At 42.8% G+C, this 14,518-nt stretch overlaps 1 protein-coding gene across 6 annotated transcripts in view; it reads left to right on the forward strand.

The window, feature by feature from the left end:
- The window catches only part of magi1b (membrane associated guanylate kinase, WW and PDZ domain containing 1b), a 131,691-nt gene that overhangs the window by 66,105 nt on the left and 51,068 nt on the right, over positions 1-14,518 (forward strand). The gene's annotated exons all lie outside the window — the stretch shown is intronic.

Raw genomic sequence — 14,518 nt, forward strand, 5'->3', positions numbered from 1 at the left:
AGGAAGGGGAGGGTGAAAAGGAGAAGGAACTGTGAATCTGCACTGGTTTTTCTTCCACTCCTTCACACCTGATTGGATTTTTTTCTTCCCTCTGTCTCCTGTCGACGTGCTGTTGTTCTGTGGACTGTAGGGGAAGGAGAAGAAGCCCCTCACAGGCTCCCTGACTGAGGTATTTTGTTTTTGTGTTTCATATGGAGAGAGGGACGCTGAGGGTTGCCATGATTTAATGGTTGGGGGTTGGGATGGAGAGAGATGGAGAGGCAGGCGGCGGGGATGGCTGTGCATCAGGCGGAAGGCATCAGGAGCAGAGCGAGGGAGACGGAGGCACATCGCTGGCAGTAATGGAGGCTGATGTGTTGTGGTCAAAAGGAAGCTGTGTGTGTCTGTGTCTGTCTGTCTCAGGTATGCGTGTGTCTGTGTGTATTTGGCTGTGGCCCTCTTTGATGGCTCTGTGTGTGTTTGTGTGCAAAGTGTCACTTCCCGTGTGTGTATGCACAGTATGTGTGTTTCTGGTGGAAGCACTCCAGCTCTGCGATGGCTGTATTAGGGCTATGTGATCTGTTGACATGCTTGATCATATTGGAAGCCATTACCTCCAGCTGCAAACTGCCGTCTGCCTGTTTGTCTGTCTGGAGCTTCCAGGATGCTAAGGTTAGCAGTTATACCTCTCCTCCATCCTCCCTCTCTTTTCTCTCTCCCTTCTTCTTTCTCTCCCTTCTTCTTTCTCTCCTTTCTCAATCCATCTTGTGTCTGGATGACTACCCCCCCCCCCCCCCCCCCCCCCACCAGCGCCCCCCAATCTGTATCCCTCCATCCCCACTCCCTCCCCGCCCCTTTAAATGGATCGTTTTAATGCCTTTCTTTTCCATTTCCATGTTGCTGTAGGTAGAAACTAGCCCATGGTGCTTTTTTCTGGGTGGAATAAAAAGACAAAGACTGGCTGTGAGTGTGTGCGGGGGGCATTTTCAGGCAGATTTCTGGCTGATTTAGCTTCGCACTGCACTACTGGCCCCTTCAGGTTTTTTGTTTCTTATTCTAATATCTCTGTCTCCCTCATCCCTTCCCCTTGTCCTCAGAGCCCCCCCCCCCAACACACACACACAGGTCCAGAGAAAGGCCTGTTTTGATTTCATTGTGGTTTGGTATGTGTATGTCGTCTCTTCATTGCAAGCCTCTTTCAGCCAGCCAGAGCCAGAGCCTCCCCCCCCAAAATACTCAAAAGACATCTGAAATGAAAAGCATCCGTACCAGTCACTGAAAAGCCATAACAAAACCTGCCCCTTCAAAATTTAAATCCCTGCCAAGGCCACAAGCGAAGGACTCTTTAGATTTTGGGGGTTTGAAGAATCAGGTGGGATAATTGGTGTGATTGTAAACCCTCCTCCCCACAAAACTAAAAGGCCAAACAAAAAAATGTAGCCAGAACGTAGCCAGGAATCTGAAGACTGGAAAATACTGGAATCTGTGGCCTGTGCTTTTGGTTGGATTAACCCTTTGCTGGGACAGATGGCTCCATCCCCCTGCCGAGCTAACAAACCCCAGTCAGCTTGTCACCCCTCCTGCATTTATGTGTGTGTGTGCGTGTTTCACTAAAAAAAAAGAGAGAGAATCACTGGCAGGCTAACTCTGCCAAGATGGTGGATGGATCTGTTTTGGTTTTGGAATATGACGGCAGTCTGCTAGCCCTCCCCTTGTGTTTGTGTGTGTGTGTGTGCACGTACTTGCAGTAGTGTGTGTCTTGAAAATTATCCATGAGGACATGCCTTAGTATCTTCTTGGAAAATGTGGAGTGGCTGGCTAGCTTGACACGAGAGCATGTTTATTGTGGAGATTTAGAGAAATGCTTCTGTAATAGCTTCTGCACAACAGTTGGGTCTGTGAGTGTTGCCAGATTTTCAAGGCAGGGCCATTATCCATGTTGCTTCTCTATGATCATCCACCAGCTACAGTTCATCCAATAGTCTTTATATGGCCACTTATTTCAGCAAGGCAGATGCTACAGTAGACCCAACATAATCAACAAAATGTGGTCAGTTTGAAAGCCCATGTCTGCCAGATTACACTAGATATGACTGTATGGTATTCACCCACATGCTTAATGTGTATTACCTCCATTAGTGTCCTGCTGTGTTTAGTCTCACAGACCCTAAATAGAGTTTATGTGTGATTTACTGAGAAAACACAGTTCTGTGCTTTCTGTGTATGAAATATAACAGACGGTATACATGCAATGAGTTTGACTTGAAAGTGAAATGACTGGACTCTGAAAGACATACAGCAGGCTAATTCAATCCACTACCAGGCCTGCCTTTAATGTAACACAGTCATCACATTTCATTTCAAAGCAGCATGATTCAGAGCACGGGGCAATTTCTTTTGCAGTTAATACAGGCAAGACTAAGGGAAAGCATTTGCTTGTTATATATCGAGGCACCTGTCTTTATTAGAGGGGAAGCCAGAGCTGTTAGTGTGCATATCACATTGGCCCACTGCTTCACCCCTGCGCTTCACTTTCTCACGTGAGACGTGCACAGACTATGGACAGCAGAGAAATAAGGCATGCAGACATCATACCTGAGACTTATGCTACAGAAGAATAAATCAGACTGTATCCTAACTTCTTTAAGCAAACCACAATGTCACTTTGGAGCCATAGGCATGTGTATCAAATGTGTGTGTTTGTTTTATTCCACCATTTTCATGTTTAAGGTAGTTGTTTAGTTTACTCAGAAAAGTCTGTCTGCAGGTTTTGGGGAGTACAACTGCATATATGAAAAAAGTTGTATAAAGCCTTTTCTTGGTATCAGAGAGAGCGCTGTGAAGTCTGATAAATTGCCTCAGTTGATGTCACTTGAGTCAGTGTTGGTTTCAGGTTTGAAACCTTAAAAAAAAATCTGGGGGTGTGGAGTTAGAAAGAAGTGAGCTTACCAGACCTCTGTAACCTGCTCCTCATCCCTTCTTGAGGCTAGTGACTGAATCTTGAAACTAGCATAACACAAACAATTCTCCCGACTGAACTGTTGGCTGTAGAGTTGCATCTTGGGTACTGTAGGCACCTGGTATTGACAAGAGAGAGGAATGGGTAGAATAAAAAAGATGACATCTCTTGTTTTGCTGCATAAATGTGTTTACTTTTTTTTTTTTTAAACCTTCCATATCTATTGTGAGTCTGACAGTGTTATAGGAGTATAATATAAAATTGGTGTACACTTTTAAATGTAGGTAGAAGTATCAGTATGGACTTTAAGGGTTCGTATGGGTCATTGATAGCACATATTCCTTAATATTCTCAGTGGCATATATTCAGTATTATTCTTGCTAGTCGCCCTTTTCCCCCCACAGAGAACATTTGTTTCCTGTTTCACAGCATGTCAAATATTAGAGGATCTTCATTATCCTTCACATCTGTATTGTGGGATTGCTGGTCATTGAAATAAGTGTGGCGGCCTGGAAGAACGAGGGCAGTAGTTATTTGGTGTACTTTTGCAGGACATGACATCATCAACATTTTGAGCGGCAAAATGGAGTTTGGGCTTTTGGCAGGACTCAGTCAGCGGCTTGAGAAAAACCACAGTTGTCTTCCAGTCAAACCCAAAAGAAGGAACAGTTTTGCCCGGCCACACAGGCAGTTGTCCCATCTGCCAAATGTACTGGAGACAGAGAAAACACAAATGAGCAGATCAGAGGATGGGTGGAGGAGTCTGTGGTATTAACTTTCTTAATATTCTTTGTCTGAAGGGAAGAGTAGATGAATAGTGGCTTAAAGATTAAAGGAGGGGAGTTGCTAGTGCTGTAGATTTGAGGAACTGGAACAAACGAGAGGAGCAGTAAAAGAGGGAATAAACAAAACATGAACAGAAAGGAAAGAATGAAGTGGAGGAGTCACAGAAGCAGGAAGGAGCGGTGGAGGGGAGGGCAGCAGAGGGAACAAGTACCACAAGTCTCCTCCTGTGCTATCCACTGGGTCACGCTCATGAAAATTGTAATCACTCTTTGCAGAGAACAGCTTCTTCTCTAACCCAGCACATACATTTAACTCTCTACACAATGCTTTGTCAGTGATGCGTGCATCGTAACAAAAAAAATTTCCCCCAAAACACTGTCAGTTTGTGAGAGCAGCCATGGTTTCCATGTCAGTCGTAAACTACTTAAAATGCACTCTTTCAAATAACTCCTGTCCTGAATGACCTGAATGCCAGAACACAAGCCGAATAAGAATAGCTGAGCCTATTAATAGAACAATTATGATAATGAATCATTGCCAAACACATTTATGATGGCCTACTTTTCACTCATGGCACTGATCAGTTCGCCATGAGGAATACGTTGAAACACATCATCTGTTTTTTTTCCCCTTTGTTTTGTTTATGTGTTAGTCTCATTCCTGCATGTAGACTTGCCCAAGAAATGAACCCACAAAGCTCTAAATTATAGGTGTTTTCCACCTTACCGTGCATGTCATTCCTCTGAACCCTCTGACTTTTGAAGACAATTTGTATCTAGGTCATACTGAAGTCTGTGTATCTGTTGGTGTAGTGTGGGCATACTCTACAGGCTTGCCTCAAATGGAAACATGGATTGTGATGGAAAAGAGTGTCTTGATTTATTTGGTGTTATTTTGTCGAGAGTCAAATCATATATCATTTGGCTCTCAGTGGGTTTTAAAGTGATCAGAATAAACATTATTATCTTACTATTTTCAACTTGTTGTTCCAGGCACATCCTAAATGTCACACTGTTCGGGTAGGTGTGTTTTCTTTAGAGCCTGACTAACTTGTTTGGTCAGGTCACTGTTAGTGTTACGCATACTGTATGTTAAGTATATCAAGGTTGAACTGGCTGAGTGACACAGCACAAAGAACTTAATCTTTGGTATTTCACAATGAGAAGTAAAATGAGTGTCATTTTGCTTTTAGATTCCAGTGCAGTCATTTTAAATCACTTTAAGGATTTTGTGACAACATGTAAACCTGCCATAAACATTATCATACTGGATGCAGGCTGAAAAAAACCTCCAGAAATACCTGTAGTGTGCACAGTATTGCTAAATATAACCACACAGTGTGACATCCAGGGTGTACGTGCATTAACCCCAATTGGTCTTGTTTTTCTAAAGCGATGCTGTTATGTAATCAGCAGTGACACGATGACATGTGTGAGTGTCAGTGGGATTTTTGGAGAGAAGGTGAACATTGATCACTGTCAGTTCCAGACAACTGTTTCTTAGGTGAATCAAACAGACTCCTTAAAAAAACACATGCAAACCTTTTCTTTGGCTCCTCTCGCACTCACCTCACCAGCCATTCTCTCAGATATCGTTTGTGTTAGCTTTACATTTCAGCATGCTCCTTCAGGGTCTCATGCAAGTTGCATAGGTGAATCACGACACCTGTCTGTCTGCTGTTTTTTTGCTCATGGATATTGACAAAATTTCTGCTTTGGGTGGAGCAAGCTTGTAGTGATACTCCCCTAAAAGTCTTAGGATCCCTGGGGTCAGAATAAGGTCCTCCTCCAAGTTTGTCCAGCAAACAGAAAGTCTGCGACTGTTTTTGTGTTTTCAACGCATAGTTGCTCAGGTACTGTTACTCAGTGTAATGTTTTTGTCATCTCACAGGAACAGTTCACCGTGGAAGATGAACAATTTGGACTGTTTAAGTCAAGATGTGTTTTAATCTAATTCTTTGATTCATGAGGAAAGGTGGATGCCAGTAAAATACTCCTGCAATGCTGTAATTTTCCTGCTACGGCATGCTGTTGTGTAGAACCAATTTTCACAGTTTGAACACTGGCATTCAAGGATATTTGGACCCATTCACCTGGATCTCTGTTTCATTTGGTAGTACCAGCTCAAAGTCATGTTCACGCTTTTTTCTCTGAAGCTTTGTGGCTGCTTTGGAGTCCGCAAGAAGAGAAGAAAACCTGGTACTAATATGAAAGAGGTGTTTCAGTCTGGGTCACTTGCATCTTTTAAACTCAGGAAATCGGTGCGATTTAAGCAAGACGAAGCAACACTTCTGCAAAATGCCACACCACACAACCAAACTGGATCTAATGAAGATGTCAAACAAGGCCCCTCCTCAGCTCCCAGCCCTGAACCCAAAGTCGTCCAAGGAGTCAAGCCCAACGTTGTCCTTGTGGAGGGAATTAAATGTAGGTCACAGCTGAAATGCAAGGCCAGGCCTGGGGGATATGTGGGCCCAGGGTGCTCTATTGCTCTGGGGGGACGCAAGCGTAGGAAATAAACAGATTTTTCACACATGGTTATTTTTAGAAGCTGGGTTGTGGCTGTATGCATGCCTGTACATCTTCCTTTTTACGTTTTTCATGTCTGTGTTTGATGCCATCAAAAAAATATGGCTAATTTTAAAACCATGTGTTTTCTTCTGTTGTTTAAACTCAGTTGTTGCCAGGCTGAGCTATTTTTCTCTCCACTGCTAGCATTTATGTTCTGGCCTCCTACATGATCTAGCACAGCTGAGGTGATCATAATTTACCTCAGTCAGTCAGTCTTTCATCGTGTTGTGGAAGATGTTTCAGTGAAGCATAATTGAATAATGTATTCATCTTAGTCTTTCTTATAATGTCATTGTACGCTGAGATCTAATCTTAGTGTCATCCTCTGCCTTCACAAATGTCAGCAACCTTAGTCTGAGTCTGCCATGCCACTAGAAGGGCAGATGCTCCCTTAAAATAGTCTGCTATCAATTAAATATAAATGAGGTGCTTGGATTTGTCTGCCAGTGAGTGTTAGCTGTGCTTGAAGAGGAAAGAGGTGAAGGTCTTCCATATATTAAGTACATTAAAGCAATTTTGTGTTGAAGTATTTAAATCACAAGCTCTATTTCAGGTTTTGCATGCAAGTAGCTTGTTCAGAGCTAGACATCCAAGCACTTTTATCTCTAATTTATTCCCCTGAAAGTAGAATAAGAAGCTCTCTATTGTTCAATACTAGCTGAAGAGGTGACCCATGAACACAATATACAGTCAAAGAAGGAAACGAGCGTCTGCACTTTCATGTAAAGTTTTAGGCGGATGCTTTGTAGGAGGGCTAGTTATAGATTTTCTGATGGATTTGTTATTAGTAGTCATCTTGTTAAGTAACTGACTGGAACTAGCTATTTGCTATTGATGTTTGTAGGAGGAATTCAATATTGCAACACAAGTGAAAATTAAAGACCATCATGCTATTATCCTGATTGTTATCCTTGAACCGAGATATGAACCGTGAACAGCACAGTTCAGTTGAGATGATGAGAAGACGTCAGAAAGGAGACGATCTGATATTGATCCTCTGTAAACTGAGTGACAGTGTAGACAAACTGGGAAGGCCAAGGTCACAGTGAGGGCTGTGACCAGTTGCTGTCATATATTGATTGTGGTTTGAAAGACATTGTGGTGTAACTGGATGCTCTCTTAGCCCAAAGCTGAAATACTGTGTGGTGGGGAGAACAACACATCCTTTTCAGAGCCAAGGTCACGCTGATACCCAAGTGGTCACTATTATCTTTAGAAACTGTACAAAAGCTGTCGCAAGCCGCAAATTTGGTTTTAACATTTGAATTAGGCAGATGCATAGGATTCAACGTATTATCCAATTAGTGTGTTTAAAAGTCGATTAATCAATTTTTGAGCACTGGCATTTGGCTTGACTAAATATTGACTGTGAAAATAGTTGTTGAATTTTCTGTCAATCAACTAATTGATAAATTGACTAATTGTTGCAGGTCTAAAGCAGTTACCTACGTGTACATCCTAAAGACACAGAGCAACATCAGCATCCCATTGGGATCTTATTTCTGGCTAAACTATACTAAACTCTTAGCCCTGGTTGAGTCCACCTACTCCTGAAAAAAAAAAATGTCTGGCTCTCTTCAGTTTTCAGGATATTTGACTCTCTTCAGTAATGACTGGTTTACTTTGGCTCTCTGCTTTTTCATGCTGGACAGGTTGTGTGCACAGTAAATGGAGAGAGCCTTCAGCAGACAGCCATACTGACCCAATGAACAAAACACAGAGCTGTGAAGGTTGAGGGTTGTGTGTTGACTTTCACTGGGATTATGTGTAGTAGCAGCACTCTTCACAACCTGGGAAGTTATGTAATTGAATGTTTATATTGATAATATCACTGAATGGAGTTATGAATTTGTGCACATATATGTTGATGTCATTCATTTAGGGCAATGTGATGCTTTGGATTTATGTTGAGGTAAATGGGGTCAAAGCAGCCAAGGACTAGTAACCAGAGTTTTGGATATAATGGGAGGGAAATAAGTAATACAAAGCTTCACTCACTTTTGTTTTCTGTTCAAGTACACTGAGATGTGAAAGAGATTCAGGTAAATAGGACTGTCAACAGTATTTTTGCTTTTCTAGTAAAAAATGCATTTTTGCTTTTACCTGCCAAATGTTTCCCCACATCATAAGAAAATGGCGTGGGAAATATGTTGTTTCTGTTGCGAAGCTGAGAGAGTTATCTCTTTATCTCCCTCGACTTTTAATATCTAATTGTTTGTTGGTTTGTTTGTCAAGGTCTGTGTACAGTGATGCCATTTAATGCATAGGCTATTGCCACCGGCTAAAAAATTTTCACGTGCCCTCACTTTGCAGGTCATTCACACACAAAAGAGACAAGCAATACATAAACACCTATGAAGTTCTGCCTTGAAGTACTGTTATGAAAGTGTCTTGCTCTCACAAGCCAAGCAACCATTACGAAGAACTTTTTTTTTTCCCTTTTCTCTGCCGTTCTGTGGCTTCAAACGAAGACTTTCACAATTGGAACCGAAAGAATCAGAACAGAAAATCAAATGTTTCTTTGTGAACATCTCTGTTTAAACCTTCAGCTTCTCTGTTTTTGCAGATTGCATCACTGTCTCCATTTAGGCAGACAAATCCTTAGTATTTCATTCGCAGTGATACTGGCTGGTAGAGATTACATCTGCATAAGAAAAATTAGGATGCATCAGTGTGGAACCAGAGAAGATGTAAATGATCTCTATCGGGTGTTAAATAAGAACTTTGAGAGCAACTTTGGCATTGTAGGAAGAAAGGGTCGTGTATGTATGGATAAGCTTATTGTTATTATTTTTGGGCGCATCATCTGACGAGATGAAACAGGTTTTTTTGTAGGCCATGGAGCACAGAGCTGTTTAAAAAGAGATAGGACAGTTAAAATCAACATGAGACCCCCTCCCTGATGGCAGGGGAATGGTTAAATTGTGGGAATGGGGATGAGTGGTGTCCTCAGTCATGGAGGAATCTTTGTAGATACATGTCTTGAATGGAGAGTGTAAAGGTCTGAATGATATTTTCTTTTGTCCTCTTTATGTGCTGTAGTGACTCTATCTGAGACATACCAGGCCCTTACTAGATACTGAGGCAATGAGTCAGAACATTTTATATTGTGCCTCTGTAGAATGGTGACAGTATGTTGGTTGGGAGTCTTGCCTCAGTTGCAGCATGAAGTGGATCACTTGAGTTTTTTTGTTTTTTTTTTACCCATCAGGAACGGTTTATAAGATCCTCACTACTGTTCACACTGAGAAAACTGATATTCCTTACCATCCAATAAGGTGTGGTCAGGATGACCCTTGTTGAAGTCCGTTGTCGTCTTTCTCGTTTTAATCTTGTTTTAATCTTGTTTTAATCACAAGTCTCTGCGCCCCGTCCACTCGCTGTCCCCACTCCACTGCTGATAAGGCCAGTCATAGCATAAATAGAAATGGACTGGGCATGCATCCCTGTGCTCAGTTTGAGAACTGGAGGTGTTGTTCCTGACCAACACCTAATGGACTAATGGACTGTTGAAACCTGTCTGGGAAAGCTTCCAGGCAATGACAGTTTTAAAAGCTGAGCTCAAGACACTGAATAGCATCATAGTGTCGTCTTTTTGTTCAGATTTGTCTTTGATGGTGTGTGGAGTAAAAGATACAGTGTTGTTTGTGGACCAGTTGGTACTGTAAGCAAACCAGAGTCAGCTAATGGGACAGACGAGCTGGATTTTTTGCAGTCCATGAGACTTGCTCCAAGCAGTTCATTATGACTACTGTGAGATGCACAAGACAGTAGTTGTCAGGAAGTTGGGTTCTTTAGCACAGGAATGATAGTAGGAGGAAGAATCACCCATCAGGACCTGGACATCAGGTAGTAAAAATACCAAGACATCTGTGAAGACTCACAGTCATCCAGGTCATGGTATGTCCATGTGCTATTTAAAGGAAACTGGACTTGCTTGAGGTTCTTGAAAACATTTCACTTTTCATCCGATAGGCTTCTTAAGTTCTGTCCTTCAGGAACCTCAAGGAAGTCCGGTTGCCTTCATCCAGGACTTAGAAAAGTCTGTCAAGACGTGGGATTTGGTACGCTCCACCCCTGAGCCTCTGACCAGCAGTGCTATTCAGACAAGTGCCCTTACTCTCATTGTGTTGCTGGTTCATGCGGGTTAAGTATCTGTACCTAACGAGGAACATTTAGAAAACAAAGAAAAGGCAGTAATAGCTGCTTTATGATGAATGTGAAGAAGCAGAGTAACTGTAGATGCAGAGCAGAGGTGCTGAACTCTAAGTTGCTCTCCTCATTGTGGGGGTCTAATCTGCTGGTTCACATCATAGACAGGACAGTGCTCCCACTGTGGCTGTTATGGTAATCAAACTGTGTCCGTGTGTGTGTGTGTGTGTGTGTGTGTGTGTGTGTGTGTGTGTGTGTGTGTGTGTGTGTGTAGAGCAGGGGAGATGGGTCCATAAAGCCTCATTAAATGATTACCCTCCACCCACAGCTCCTGTTTAGCCCCAGACCATGCCATTAGGTGGCCGTGCACCTCCTCCCCATTGTCACTAAACAAGTGTGCACGTGGGTGTGCACGTCGTACATGTGTGTCTGTGTGAGTGTGTGTGTGCTGACTGGTTGGCGGACAGCTGCTGATTGTAACAAGAGGTGTTTCCTCCTTCCTAACCCTTTTGTACCATTACAAGTCGCTACAAGTGCATGTGCATGACAAACATGCACATACACAGGAGTCATGGCACTCCTGCGTGACTGTTGGCATCTGAGTCAACCCTCTGCTGGATTGCCCGAGGGAGAAGGTGGCGTAGCACTGTGCCTTGTGTCTGTGTGTGTGTGTGAAGGGACAGATGAGAGGATAGATGGAGAGAGAGAGAGAGAAAGAGAGAGAGACAGGACCAAAGGTTACGCAGAGCTCAAAAAGCTGAAGATTTTGGGCTGGTCACTAGAGTTCAGATGTGCCACATCATTATGCTGCAAATATGGCAGTTTCACAAAACGCTATCTGTATTTCAGCAGCAGAGTTATGTGCTCTGGCTCCCGACTGTCTGTTGCCTCCTTTACAGAGACTCAAATAATGTTAGGCTAATTGGCTCGCTAGTTAACATTTGCAACTGCACTGACAGCAAACATAAGCTTTGGATATTTTACAGCACTGCGTAAAGGGAGCGGACACAATAACTCAAACACCTGCACAATATATTTTGGTCTAATACAAAATAAAGTCCTTCCAGTAAATACTGACTTTGTAGTGATGTTTGGTTCTTTTAGTCCAATGTTGCCAACGGTTTCATTGCTGGGAAATGCAGTGTAATGTCAAAAGAAGTAGAGGATTCAGTTCTTCAGTTTGGTCAGACTTTTATTCAAAATGCAGTCTGTTTTCAGAAAATGGAGCAGCGGCATTAACATGTTTATTTATGTGTATGTTTTAATATTGTGGCTTGACAACACATGCTCCACCTTACAGTGGCTGTGAAGATGTTTCCAGAAGGAAAAAACACGCGGCTGACACTTGAAAGACGAACGCCTTGAAGCTCAGTGTTTTACCGAATTTGCACAGTTAGCTATAAGAATATGCAACTGTGGCAACATGAAAGAAAGATGAGCTTTGACGTCAAAAACTTGTGGGGAACTGACAATGTGATGTAAAGGGAAGTGACTTATTTAGTTATTTATCAAGCTGTGCTCAGTGTCATACAGGAATAGTTTACTGGGGTTGACTGTCATCCAAAAATGTAGGTTCTTGATGGTTTCCAAGCCACATCATTACAAACACAATTCAATAAGTCTTCACTTAATAAGCATCAGTGTGTGATGCCCCACCCTGTAAGAAACCTCTGTAAACAGTTAAATCTGAACAACAACTTATTGAAAATAAATTGGTGACAGGATTGTTGCACTCCACGTAAATGTGGCGGCTCTAAGCCTTCGTATTTTTCTCCGTCTCTCGCTGCTTTCTGCTTCTGTTTTCTCCCACTCTCATTTTTCTTTTGCATGCATCATTTATGCTTTCTCATATGGCCCAGGCCTTTAAGCCACACCTCAGTGCTACTTCATATTTTTGTCGTGGAAGTGAAAAGGGAGTTGTGAAGCCGCAGGAGACAGTGTAGAGGACTGCGTCATCACTGGAGGACAAACTTCCTCATGTAGCTTCCCCACGTCTGTCTATTTCCAATCCTTCCTGGGTTGTCCCTAGCAACAGCTGAAACCCAGTGGCATGATGCATGAAAACAGAGAAATTGAGAGAGAATCTTTTTTTGGGGGGGGGATGAACAGCCCTGGATCATTTTGTTGCTCTGTGTTTTACAGTTACAAGCTACAGTGCATATACTGTTTTAGTGGGCAGCCATGCTTGTGGTGTTTTGATGCAGCAGTAGTGGCTGCAAGCTCCCTGTGCTACATTACGCCTGCCAATATCTCAACACTTGCTTCCTTGATCATCCTCTTGAAATGCTAATGATGATTTTTTTTTTTTTTTTTTTTTTAACAACGCCCACCCACCCATCTCAGCTGGTGAAGATGTTGAAGCCGTTAAGCCACAAGCCACCCAGCACTAGACGAACACCCCTCACAGCAGATCTCTGAGGCTTCATTGTATGTGCCAGTAGCTGGATTACTCTAACTCTTTGCCTTGGTAGTCTCACTCCTTCTCCATCTTTGTCTGCAATTTAGAGGTCAACATCCGGAAGAGTTGTTGCTCGGCTCCTCCAATCCCAACTCAAGACCGGAGCCTCTGTGCCCAACTCTCAACCTGTCTTTCCTCCTCACTCTATTTCACAGCCTGGTCAATGGAGCTTTTGTGGGGAGGGGGCATTGAATTAATTAGGCCTATAGCGATGACAGTGTCTTACCCCTGGGTCTAAGCCAAGCCTCTGCTTTTCTATCCCTTTTGAAACACTGGTCACAATTCCACTTCCTACTTGGTTTTCTAAGAGCAGCACTGTCTAAATGGAGTCGAATCAATGGGCACTTTTGTCGGGGAAGTGAACTGACAGTCGGCTGAACGCTCAGGCTCGGCTGAGGACTCTCCAAGGTTGACGTTCTGTAAAAGACTCGGTGCCTGGGAATGAGCAAACTGATGAAGTTTGTTTGATACTTTAAGACTTCAGAGGGGATTTTACTTTAAATCAATCTCCTCTTGATGCACAGGTTTTTAGAAGTTTGTGGGCACTAAGTAATTTATTTTCTAGTGATGCACAGGAAGATTTGCCATCTCTCTGTGTGCCCCCTTACAGTAGCCTGTAACAGAGATGACATATAAGAATGGTACTGCGGGTGTGATGGCTCTGTGATCAAACTGATGCACATCAAGAATATTTCTGTGTGAGAGATTCAGTGTTCCCACAAATGGGCAACATGCATGCCTCTTTACATGTACCGCAGGATTGCGTGAATATAAAGTATGCCTGCTTGAGTTAGGATCCTCACATCTGTGATTTATCACCAGTGTCACTGAACATGGCTGCAGTGGGAGCCTCCCCCCATATCCCCACACATCTATTTTTATCAGCTTATTGCCTACCAACCCATTGGAGATAAGGCAGATAGATCAAGAGATGGAAAAGACGGAAGACAAGGGGTGGAAGCAGAGAAGAAGGGAAAGCCCTCTGTTGTCGCTGAACAGATGCGTGTCAGAACAGTCAAGATGAGAAAGATATTTTGCAGTGGCACTGCTTAAAAACTGAACCATTTCTTAAGCAACTGACAGAATAGTTTCCTTTTTTGTTGTAGTGTACAATAAAAGCAGCAGAGAGTGAGACATCTTGTAAGAGAACATAAAAATTGTCAGACAATGGCGGAAATGTGTGAAAATGTGACTTAGTAAGGCAAAGATCAAATCGCTAGAGACAGCAAAGAAAGCAGAATGAAGAAAATTTTAAAAGGAAAAAAAAAAGATGGCATGACTTTTACCATCGGTTTGCAGTGTTTTCATCTCACCATTGTCTCTGCTGTAAAGCTGTTTACCACTAACGCCATACTGGCCAACTGTCAGCAGCCATTAACGACAAGTGCTAGAATCTCACCGGCTACATGCCAAACTACACACATTCACATCCCCCCTTCCACCTAACATATGGCAGGATCCCACTAAAGTGCTACTACGCTACCTCACACTCTACCCCAGTGTGAGGGAAGATCCTAGCAAACAATGGACCATCTCCCGATTGGAGTCTGCTATCAGTGTGGAGTGATAAATGCTGTGAGATGCTCTTCCTATCACATTATGTGTGATTTTTAT

The sequence above is a fragment of the Toxotes jaculatrix genome, chromosome 3 (genome assembly GCF_017976425.1).
Source record: "Toxotes jaculatrix isolate fToxJac2 chromosome 3, fToxJac2.pri, whole genome shotgun sequence".
NCBI lineage: Eukaryota > Metazoa > Chordata > Actinopteri > Toxotidae > Toxotes > Toxotes jaculatrix.